General features: G+C 33.1%; 1 long non-coding RNA gene across 1 annotated transcript; it reads left to right on the top strand.

Annotated features, from left to right (window-relative positions):
• The first annotated feature begins 4,747 nt into the window (after positions 1 to 4,747).
• LOC107843101 lies at positions 4,748 to 10,285 on the top strand. The gene is made up of 4 exons (XR_001666256.2): positions 4,748 to 5,092; positions 7,508 to 7,728; positions 8,504 to 8,633; positions 10,066 to 10,285. It is a non-coding gene; the product is annotated as an uncharacterized LOC107843101 (long non-coding RNA).
• The last annotated feature ends 2,735 nt before the right edge of the window (positions 10,286 to 13,020 follow it).

Below are 13,020 nucleotides of genomic sequence, written 5' to 3'. Positions count from 1 at the left end.
CATTAAGGTGTTAGAGGACATGCTTCAAGCGTGCGTTATGGATTTTGTTGATCATTAGGATAATTCTTGCCCTTGGTGGATATTACCTACAATAATAATTACATTACAGTATTTAGATGATGCCATTTGAGGTTTTTTATGGGTGGAGGTGTAGGTCCCCCGTGGAATGGTTTAATTCCTTTAGTGTAAGGTGTTGGGCACTTATTTAGGGACTCAATGGATAGAGTACAATTGATTCAACAAGGGCTTATGGTCCTAAAGTAGGCAGAATAATCATATAGATTGATGAGTTCGTGATGCAATATTTATTCATGGTGTGTAGGTTTTTTCAAAGGTATCACCATAATAGATGTGATAAGATTTGGGAAAAAAGAAAACTTAGTCCGAGATTATTGGGCCTTTTGAGATTCTCGAGAAAATTTGAGATGTGGCATATACTCTAGCTTTGCCTATAAATCTATTAGCTATTCATTTTGTATTCTATTTTTTGATGTTGATGCTTTACTATCTAGATGTTACTAATGTTATCTAGTAGGATTCAATTGCTTTAGATCATGATTTATCCTTTGAGGAGAAGCCTATTGCTATTCCAAATAGATAGACTAGAAAGTTGAGATCCAATTATATTAATTCTATGAAGGTTTAGTGAAGACGTTGCCTGATTAAGGAGACAATGTAGGATGTTGAGTCTGATATGTAGAGTAGATATCCCCAACATTTTATCAATATAGGAAAATCCTTGCTTTTTTGTTCTAGGACAAATTCATGTTTTTGTGATGGATAATGAAATAACACTTATTTTATTTATGTTTTTGACTATTTTTTCCTTTTCCATTGTTGATTTATATTATTTATGAGTTGTGGGAATAATTGAAATGGTTCCTGAAGCATTTGGGGGTGATTTATATGAGTTTGGGGTTTTTAGTAGCCTAAAATCAAACTTTTGACTTTGGTCAATATTTTATGATCCGAACGTCGGATAGTTGTTATGCCAATTCCATTAGATTTGAAATGTTGTTTTGACTTAGTAGCATGGTTAGTTCACTTCTGAGTCATTATTTTGAGTTTTGATCTTTTAGATGAGAAAATAGTTAAATTAACCAAAAAGGGGTTTCTAGGAGTAACTTATTGAGAATGTCCTTTCTTGATAAATCCAATGTCTCCATTGAGTCTGAAATATTGAAATTAGACTAGTAGAATTATTAATTTATTTTTGTGGGGTTCCAAACAAATTTTGAGGGTACGTTTTGAAGATTTTGATATTTTTCCTTCAGCTGATTTGCTAAATCTGGTGAAGGCAAAAATCCTTCTTCATGTCTTTGGCATTTGAGTTTGTGGAGAAGGAATTCTCTGGTCATTGCAAATATGAGGAGGTGGCTACATTGAAGAGTTAATGGGGGTCGGGTTAGGTTTGTTGGGTTTTATATTTATGATTGAGCCACTACGGGTGTAGTAGGGATGAGTTGGTAACCTTTTTCAAGTGCAATGGACTGACTGTATTCATGAAGAAGATACTGTTCACAAGAACGATATTTTAACATTTTCCTTCATGATTTTCGATATTTTTCTACATTGTTGTACCTTAAGACCTCGATTTTGGGTGATTTTGTAAGGGTTCTTTAAACATGCTTGGATAAATTTCAAATCTTTTCGCTATCATTACCCACTGATTTTATCTCAAAACAACTTTAAAACTTGAATTTTAAACATGAAATTTTACGGTTTCATCCGTAAAGTGAAAAACTATTTTCCTTGACTTCAAGCTTCATTTCAACTTTTTTTTAATGAATTTTCATATTTAGAATACTTAAAGTATGGAAAACATGATTCTTCAATAATTTTTTGATTTTACTTTTTTTATTTTAGGGTTAATTTTGAATTATTTTTGGACCCTAATTGAAAGTAGCTAATAGGGTATCATTTGATTCCTCTTGACGTGTAGATTAAATTATGATACATTATATTCACTCTGAGATAGCATAAAAAAGAAGAGTTCCTTATTAAAGGGTTCAAGATAGTGTTTCGACTCTTGCAATAGGTTATGACCTAACTTTCTTCGGACCAGGTTGGGTAGTTAACCATTCATTTAAAGTATACTATAGGTTGGTAATTTTATCGTAATATTTATCTTTAGAAATTATTATTTCATCATGTTTCCTATGTGGGGGATTATGCTAACCTTATTATTGATGTGAGAGATTACTAATATTATGATGCCCATGTCGGGGCTGGTATTGGTCTTGTATGAGTATTTGTTTGCCTTTATTATTATTGTGATGCCCAAGTGGCTGCATGTATTAATATTTTTGATGTCTTACATGACTCTTTACTACTGTGTTTCTATGAGATAACTTATATCATGGTTTAGTGATATTTTTTAGGAAATTTGAGCTCATTCATATCATTATTGACTTAATTCATCACATGACATTAATTTAGTTATGAGCATGAATCCCATTTCATTCATCCATATTTATGGAGTTGGTACTATTTAGAACCACTTATTTTGAATGAAAATAAAACACCTTATAAAATACCTAATCCAAAGATGTGTCGGTAAGTTTGATTGATAAGATTGTGATAGTATATGGATTGTAAACACCCATGAGTCCTTTCCTAGATCTTATACTTGGAAGGTGTACGAGGTGATACTGAGTCATCCTATTCTTATCATATCATTACATTAGATCATTTGCATTTCTCTCATATGTTTGTTATGTGTAATTTAATCTTCCTTACATATTTTTAGTATAATTACTTTTATACTATTATAGTAGTTGTATTATATTAATTGTTAAGAGATACAACTTGAGTCGTTGTTGGAAACTTTCTGTATGGTGGTGGAAACATGCTCATAGTATCTTTTATATGTTTAGTTTTTCATTTTGCTCAGTCAGCCTATAATGCCTACTGAGTACAAGTGGACGATGCTCACTCCTACTTTCTTTACCATTTGATGCAGATCACAATTCGATTATGAATCATAGAGCTTGAGATTACGCTGAATTGTGGCAGTGCTAGAGTATTAGTGTGCTCCTAATTATTTTATCTTGACTCCATAATATATTTATCATGTGCTTATTTTACTTTTCTGAGATAATGTTGTGTAATTCTGTATTCCACGTCAATTATTAGTGCAATTTACTCATGATACTTGATTTTAGATTATATTTGTTTCTATTGTAGAGTTGTCTATATATATATAGTCTTACTTTATTTAAAGTGTAAACACCCTTCTATCATTATGTGTAATTCTGTTTTTTTTTTTTTAATTTCATGCTAAAATTCTTCTCGAATTTGAAGTTATAAATTTCAAGCTAGGTTTGTTTTCGAAGAAATCTGAGTGAGGTGTGGTATAGGTCAATTTGGGAGTGAATTGGGTAATTAGGGTTGTGTTTGACTTTATTTCTAGTTAGAAAAGATGATAAGGAACCCATAAGATTTTACAGAATTGAATTAGGACAAGTAAAACTCCCAAAATTGATCTTAGTACAAAGAGTGTTATTTGAGATACTTTGGAATTAAGGTGTGTTGTGAAAAAGAGGAGTTTTGCAAGAAACCAGGCATTTTGCCTTACCCAAGTCGCCATAGCAACATGCCCAAAAGTAGAGAAATTCTTGCTATAGCCCACAATCAATATGGTCAAGACCTGCTATAGCAAAATATGTCACTATAGTGACATTGCTATTGCGGCAAAAATTGTTATTTTATTTTAAAAATCCCTTAAAATAGTTTATTTTGTAAAACACATAAGGGAAAGGGAGAGACAATTTTGGGATTAAATCATCTTCTAATCTTCATTTTGCTTCATTAATGTAAAGATTTCACCTCCGTTAACTAGTAAAATTGATAATCTAACATTTGAATTGCTAGTTTATATAGCTCAGGGAGGGTTAATGGCCAATTTTAGTTGATTTTTTGGTGCAAGAGAGTAGTTTAGGTATAAAATCTATGATTTTTCTTGATGCTTGTTAAATTATTCTTGTATGTCATTAATTCAATAAATTACCCATGGAAATGGTGGTTTTAGGTGAATTAACATAGGAAACCCCTACAACAGGGAGGGAATGATCATTAATTTTGCCTTACGATTTGAGTGTATGTTATAATCCCCAACATAGTAGGTTATGTGTTTAATTATGTGTTTGTATATATTTCTAGGCTGAGATCAAGAGAAAATTGCATGGAAAGGCAAAGCTCAGGCTTAGTGGAGTTATGCAAGCTTGGTTCAAGTAAGGTGATGTGGATGTAGTTTAATCCAATTATACTATATGTGCATGTTAACTGCTTCTTAGTATGACTTATTAGTACATGTTATTTGGTGTTGTATGATTTTGGCCTACCTTACTATTAAATAAGAAATATTTTGGTATTTAAATATTCTCCTAGTTTATTGGTGGAATAAGGTTAAATAGACACTTGTGTCTAGGATTTTGGTAAATGAACAAAATTTATTTCATGTAGGTCATGACTAGAGGGCAATTATGACACCCATAATGTGCATTTATGAGGTTTCATTGAGTTTGATGGTTCCATGAGTGAACCTGACACTACTAAAAATTACCCCTATAGAAATCGACATTTTGGCGATGGTTAACAAAGCGTTGCAATAAGTAGTTTATTGCCACAGTTCAAGTGTTGCCAAAAAGAATTATTTTATTAGCTATTATTTAAGATTATAACTATCGTTTTTGATGATTAAGCATTGCAATAGATAAATGTATAGCAACGGTTGTTGAAACTATTGCCATAAAATTAGTTATAGCAACGCTTAATGGGTACAAAAATATCTATTGCATCCTTTATTTTATTCCCTCAATTTCACGAGAAATTTCACTATGTCCGCCAAATAGAAAATCATTTTAATAAAACTTTTCTGTTCTCTTAAAAATTTCATTCCTCTTAAACATTTTAATCGCTACAATATCAATTTTGCGAAGATGGCCGTGGAGACACTACAATATCTAGTAGTGAGCTGCCGGTGGTAAGCTTTGTGGGATTTACTAGTGCCGCTTCAGAAATTAATTTACTGGTGCCAGCAGTATTCTCTGTGGGAAAAGAAGAAAAAGGGAAACAACATATTTGCAATTAGGTAAGCTTCAGGCCAATTGTAGTGAGCTGCGTTGTAGTAAGCTTCCGACCGACTGTAGAATTGAATTTTGGTGAGTTAAAGATAAACCATATCTAATTTGCACTTCAATGTCATACCAAATTTGCACTTTGATTTGCGACTAGGGCTAATTTTGCACTTCAATTTCTCTTACTGTTGGAAAGTGAGATCGGATTTCACGTCTCAATTTGTGTTGGAAATTCAGACCGAATTTGTACTTGAATTTCTCTCAAATTTTCACTTTAATTGCTTCAATTTAGAGATTTTAAGGTTAGTGTATTCTTCTACGACTTCGACCTAATTTTTGGGGATTTTAATTTTTTCTTCTCCCTAGAGAACATTTGATTGTTGGGTTCATTTGGTTGGGTTGAACATTTTTTATTTCTCCTTGATTTATTCTTTGATTTCTATGGGTTTAGCTTCTTTTTTTGCTCATCTAACAAAAATTATATGTTTGAAGTTAAGGATATGAAGAGTAGTGCTAATAAAAAGCTTGTAAAGCGGTTCAAGGCTATTGATGTAGCTCCAGCTCATGCTACAAAAGAAGTCTATGCCTCTATTTTCACTTCTTTACGAAATTCTGACATCAAGGAGGCTCATTCTTATAGATCTTTGCCCCTCGAAAGAAACTAATAGTTTTTTTTATTGAGGTGATCTGCTAGTGCCTTGGATTGGTTTTATTGTCTTAGAATGTTCTTTCACGTAATATAGTTATATTCTAGACCACTGAGTCATAGATGTTGCTTCTTTCCATTTGATTTAGTCGGTACTTTATTTGTATAACATAACATTGTCATTGTAAATTTGATATTGCCTTTCAGTGTCTGCTTCAAACACTTTAGGGGCTTTTGTTTGCTCGCTTATGCCCATTTTTTATTGATTTCTTATAAATGATTGGTACTTCTAGTAGTCCTTTTTGAAACAAAGTACTTCTCGTAGTTATTGTGATTTTGATACCGCTCATTCAGCTTAAAATAATGTGATGACTGTCTTGAAGGTGGTTGGATTCTTCTGTGATTAGTAGATGCCTTAATTTAATGTGTTGTACTTTTTTTCCTAGAACTTGAAATTCTCATTTAGTTGGGTATAATTCCTAATCCTCATGGTGCTTTAATGATCGATTAACTCTCAAGGGTTCATTTGATGTAGTGTAGTATCAGAGGAGAACCTTTATCTCATTGTAGCATGGCTGATTTTCTATCAGGAAGCTCTTTTCTAATAATAAGAATGTGTTCTTAGCTCCCTTTTTCCCTACCTTCATTTAATTTATTTGGTAGTACTTCCTTTCAATGAAAGTTGGCTTAATTCTGAGTCCAACTGGGGAAGACATATTCTCAACAAGTTCATGTAGTTGTCTATGAGAGTTTCTTGTTGCTTTCTATATGTATTGCTTTCTAGTGGTTTCATGGTATGCTTGTATGTCACCTCATTGTTGTGCCTCTGATCTTGTTTCATTCCCGTGTGCTTGATTTTCCTATACTAAAGGATTTTTTTAGAAAGATCCTGTGTGGCTCAAGTTACATTTGCTAAAGATTTTGTTTATGCAATCGTGATATGGTCCTGTACCTAGCAAATCACTCGAATAACTAGTCATATATCAACCAAAAGATCTTATAATTATTGGTAACTATAGGGTCTACCGGAAACTTCTCTACCTCCATAAGTTAGGGCCGGGGGATAGGGATACATAGTATGACTCTACTTGTGGGATCACAGTCTTACACTGGGTATGTTGTCATTTTCATTAACTATTAAAGACTCTCAAATAGGTAAATTCTCTTGAAATGAACATAGGTTTTCATTTAACATCATCCTCTCCCTTATCATCCATCTAATACTACATAGAAAGTCTATGCCTCTATGTTTATTTTGTATCTTCGATGTTTTGACCTATAAAAACTGAATATAAAAGCTGCATACACACTACCTTCGCCAAACCCCACTTGTCAAATTATACATGATATGTTGTTGTTATTATCAGTTCATGAAAAAGATGTAGATATTGACTTGATCCTCAATGGACACACTCATTGGATTTCATTATTGAATCTCTTCTTTCTTAAACTATATTATTCTGCTAGTGTCTTGGACTGGCTTTATTGTCTTAGAATGTTGTTTAACGAACGATAGTTGCATTCTGGACCACTAAATTGTAGATGTTGCATCTTTCCATTTGAGTATGAAGCATAATCCTCTTGGGGACTTTAGTGAGCGATCATCAAATGAGAACCTTTCATTCATCATAGCATCACAGACTATCTTCTATTAATTGTGCATCTTGTTAGTAGATACTATAATGTTTAGTAGTTCTGTGTTACGCCATTCTCTACCTATATAATTGAGTGGAATTTTCTAAATTGTTATTCAGATATAATAGTTGCTTAAATCATTATGCAGACTGACTTGGAAGAAACAAAAACACAAAAGCTAGCAAAGTCTCAAGAGGCTTTGGAAGCTATGCAAAAAAAGTTGATGCAGCAAATGCATTGGTTGTTAAGAAATGAGAAGCTGCAGAAAAGGCTATTAAAGAAGCGCCTCTTGTAATCCAGGAAACTCCATTTTATGTCGAAGATACTAATAAATTAAAATCTCTAATGGAAGAAAATAATAGTTTAAAGGTAATCGAATTTACGAGGCTCTTATTCTGTTGTGGTGCTGAATGTGACAAACTAGTGAGGATTAAGTGTGTGAGAAGGGTAAAAACTATTTATGAATAAATTTCATTGATACAACCCTATTTATACCTTTGGAGAGCTTATACATTTTTCTTTAAAAGAAAAAATATGTATAGGAATAGATGTTTAAATAATCAATATACATATTTGTGGTGGATGAGTTTCTTCAGGTCAACGTATAAATAATTAATCGTCATGGGTGAAAATGACTACTGCCTATGAGATCCGGGAGTGTCAAACTAGTAGACTCCAATATGTACCTCCTATGATTAGTTAACAGAAACCAAGATATTAATAACATAGTTTTAGCAAGAAGAGTCCTAAACTCTCCTAATGGCTCCTGGGTTATACAGGTGCTTCAGGTTGAAAGGATTTGAAAGTCCATTACAGTTTAGTAACTTTCCAGCATATTAGTTCAAGAAGTTTGTTATGTATGCTTGGAAGTTTCTACCCAACACATTAATTTGGCATTTTCAGCTATAGAGACTTATAGAAAAGTAAATACAGACTATGTCTCTTTTTTGTGGCTTAATTAGAGAATAAATTAAAGGTAAATGGTGCTTACCATTTCATAGCATCCCCTAAAAGGACCATAATATGAAATGGTACTAGCACATGCTTTCTATGCTTGTATTCTTTGTCCATGTATGGTACTAGTACATGTTTTCTATGCTTCTACAGATTATAATCTTCGTGTATTTTATCCATATTTCTTTAGTATAAGAAATGCAGAATTGTGAGGACTGGAAGCAGAAATACACTGAGGCTCAAGAATTTAGAGAACAAAGTCGCAGAAAGTTAGAAGAAATAAAAAAAGGAGTTGTTCAAAGCCAAGAATCCCTGAAAGGGTAATCAAATTGCTCTTACAGTGCTTTATTTCAGTTATACCCTGCTCCAGCTTATATGAGAAACTGGTATTATATTGTAAATATAGAATCTGCATCTTTTTCTTATTCATTTTCTCTGTAGAAATATCTGTAGTGTTGAATAAGTTAAAAGAATGACACTGCATGCTGATATGACTAACTCATATTATATTTACAACTATAGCAAAATAGCCCGCAAGAGTTCTTATCACTGGAGCTGCTGGTACAACTTCTCTTAGCCCTGTGTATTTCTGTCACTTAAACCACTCCCCTGACTTGTACAAAAAAATGGAAAGAGAAATGCATGTAGTGTTGTCCGGTCTAGCCTAATCCTTAATTATGTATCGTGTCCACATGTTACAACCTATGAATTTTTCTCTTTCTGGCCTTATTCAAATTTCTGGTGTTTTCTTATTTGAGTGTAGTTCTTTGTATTTCAAGTCTTGGTATCCTTTCTGATAAATCCATTCAAGTACCAAAAAATCTATTTTTTCTCAATGATCAATTGTATTCCCTTTTATATATTTTAGATTCTACTTACACTTGGCCATTGAATGCTGTTGAATATCTTGCTAATTATATACACCATGTCTAACCATCATGTTGTAATAGTTTTCTTTACTTTCTCTTCCTGAAACCCAATTCCTGAGTTGTAAGTAGTTTATTTACAACGGAAGGAATAAAAAATGCCTTCCTGATATGCAAAACAACTTCCTCAAAAGCTATATGCAAAAGGTTTTTTAGACTAGTAACCTGTATATATAGAGACAGATTTAAAAGTTGCACCATGATACTACTATCAGTAATTACAGTGCTATCAGTAAATAGAAAATACAAACAAACTTGTATGCAAAAATGGAACACGGAAAGTGGTCTTTCACCTTTCCTAAGAAGATTAGCCACTCCTAAAGACCTTTTAGGTTTCTAAGTTCTAACAAACAAAGAAATTTGTAAAAGTTTTCATCTTGAAGGAAAACTTTACATGTGAGAGCTTCACAAAGCACAATCGATATCAAACTCAAATAAATTTGAAGGCTGCTGTAGGTTAACGGCTAGCATTAAGTAGTGTAAGGTTTAATGAATCATTCATTTAAAAGCCTCTTGTTTTATTAGGTTGTGCATATTGTCATGGAAGATTGTTAAGAAGATATGGGGCTTCTTGAATGTAGAAAAATATCCTATTACAATGCTTGTTACTGGTGCTACAGGCATGTTAATTTTTATTCATTATATTGTTGCATTAAATCCACCTATGATTTGTCAACAATTGTTGTGATTTGTCTTGATTTATGGTATAATCACCGCCCTTAATTTATTTGGCTTTTGATGCAATAGCCTCTAATCTCATGCTATAAAGTGTGAATCTATTTGAGTCTTTTGAGATGTTTGATAGTTATTTATTCTATTTTTGTAGGTGTCCAAAACAAAGAAATAAATGAGGAAAGTGATAAAAATATTGACCTTACTTATGAAGATTTTGGGATTGTTGATAGGTGCTCTATTATCAGTATTTTTGATATTGAACTTCTTGAAACTTAGGGAGACTCAAACTTGATATTATGTAAAAACTTAACTAATCATTTGGGTACTTAACATTTTTATTTTGGATTTATATTACTAGTTTGTTCCATAAATTGTTGCAATTGATATTGAATTAGTTATAACATGTGGCAACAATTGTTAAAATAGATTAATAAATCATTGCAATAGTAGTTAAAATCATTTTAAAAGGCAAAAAAAACTGTTGCAATAGGTAGTCAAAAAATGTTGCAATAGGCTTTATAAATAGTTGCAATAGATAGAAAAAATCATTGCAATAGAATTATAAAACCGTCGCAATAGCTTCAATTGCAATGGTTTAACATTGTTGCAATAGCATCTATTGCAATAGTTATGAACCGACATTACAGGTGAAAAGAGGCATCCCAATAAAAGAAAATAACTAGTGCTATAGGTTGGTCTACAGCGACCGATTCTACAAACTGTCGTCTCAACTGTTGCAATAGCTCTATTGCAACGCCCATATATAGGACACTTGCTTAACCATTGTAATAGAGCTATGACGACAGTATTTATGCCTATTGCAATGGTTTTTCAACCATCTCCATAGGGGTAATTTTTAGTAGTAGAAAAGAATGCATTATATGTTTGATAGTTGCTTAAACTTGTTTGACTTATTTTGACTTGACTTAATCATAAATGTCTTGACTTTTTGCTTGTAATTGATATTTTTTGTATGAAGTGTAGTTAGAATTAACATGGATTAACTTGTTGTACTACATTTTGGTTAAGAGTTCATATTGTCATCTTGAGTTTGGAAAATAACCATACCAGTACACCATTGTTCTTGTGTCCTGATACTACACATGCTCTCACTTTTGTTGAGTTCAATATATATTCCAGTGTTTCGTGCATGACCTCACTTGTGGCTCTAACGTGGCTAAAGGTTTCAGGGGTGAGAAACTTCTTTGGGCTACCATAGAATTTTTATTTTATGATATTGTCTTTTGTTCGGACTTTTGAACTTTCCTTTGGTTTTTGTAGTTGCATCCCCTTCCTAACATTCTTAGTATATTTGGTACATTGAATTTTTTGTTCTAGGGGTATTTTTTGGTTTAGTACTTATTTCCAAATTTTCTTAAGTTGTTTAACTAGGTGATTGTTAAACCATTAGTAGGATAGTTTTCTTTATTTTCTTTAATTGTTGATTAACGCTTTTGGTATTATTGGTTCTCCACCGGAGAATAAAATGAGTGTCACTCACCTCTTATTGGGTCATGACAAACTTGGTATTAGAGTACCGGTTTGTCAATCTCATTGTACTAAAATGGGTCAAGTAGAGTCTTTTAAAGAGATACAAAGACATCTATACTTTTTTTTAGAAGGCTATAGGACTTTAGAAAAACTGTCATTTTTGCTTATTTCGTGTTGTAACTTGAATCCAATTGGTATATGGCAATCCAAATTGGTATCTAATTTTTTTCACTCTCTTGGTGCAAATTGTGACTACTAGGTCAAATAAAACTTGAGTAGTAGCCCCCACATCGATCGTTCCAGCTGCAGAGCCAATCATAAGGGAAAGAGGACGAGCGAGAGGAAGAGTTAAGTGAGGAAGGATTTAAACCACACCCACCAGGAGTGGAGCTCAAGAAGCTACTGGCCAGGTTCATGAAGGGTTAGTATCTCTTCTTCTATCCCCAGATCATTTAGAGGAGATGGAGGTCATAGAAGAGTAGGTAAAAAAGCCCAAGATGGCTGCACCATCTGGTGTTGCAGCTTTGCCTCTCATGTTTGCTGAGGTAGTTCGATAGGTGCATTCTTTTATAAGTGGTTTGGATGGTACTACAACTAATCCTACTGTGGTGGTTGTTTAGACTCCAAGTTTCTATCCAATTATTGATATGGCTCCTAAGATAGATGAGGCTTTAGGGTCTGATGTATTTTCTTGCCCAGTTTTTGATTTTGTGATGACTGGTATTAAATATGATCTGATGACCATAAAGATGAAACCTCTAATATTCTAGGATACTGAGTCTGAGGACATATTCGATTTCATAATTAACTATTATGAGAGGTTACATAAGAGGGGTATTGTGTAGCATGGAGTTAAGTTTGAAACTTTTCTATTGTAGAAAGATGCTAAGTAATAGTGGAGGGCGTATGTTAAATGTCGGTCACTGGTTTTACCTCCATTCACTTGGGAATAAATTCATCCTTTGTTCTTAAAGAAATATGTACCTCGATCCCTCCGTGATCGCAAGAAGAATGAGTTTTTGGCATTGGACCAAGGTGATAATTAGTTGCAGCCTATAGTTCACTGAGTTCTGAGAATCATGGCTCGACTAGAGTTATCAAGAAACTGACACGGGCTCTAGACAACAACTCTATTGTCGGGTATAAATATCCCCAGGACTCGATAGCGTAAAAGTAAAGCATAATCATTCATTCATCATCACAATCATTCATGTATTATCACAATCATTCATGCATCATCACAAGCATTCATTAAGACATCGGCTCAAGCATTTAAGGATCGCAAACCTCTATTCATCATCACAATTACTACAGAGTCACTTCAAGCATTTAGAAATTATCAACATATACTAGCGTAGATAAAACATGCTATTAGATTATACCCCATTCAAGAAGGTCTTACATCAAGTACTTCATACCTATATCAGTCTTGACACCTGTTTGGGTATCACATGGCTTGGGGAAACTTCATACTATCATGTCACAACTTACTTACTAACCACTTGACATGTATTAAAAACTTAGCATATATCAAAGAGAACATAGTCGGGGAATTTACTACCATCATATCTCGACTTGTTCACTAGGGTCTTTCAAAAACCACTAGACATGACCG

This window comes from Capsicum annuum, chromosome 1 (assembly GCF_002878395.1).
Source record: "Capsicum annuum cultivar UCD-10X-F1 chromosome 1, UCD10Xv1.1, whole genome shotgun sequence".
Classification (NCBI taxonomy): Eukaryota; Viridiplantae; Streptophyta; class Magnoliopsida; order Solanales; family Solanaceae; genus Capsicum; species Capsicum annuum.
Note: the sequence above shows the minus strand (reverse complement) of the source record. Positions and strands in the feature narration are given on the sequence as shown.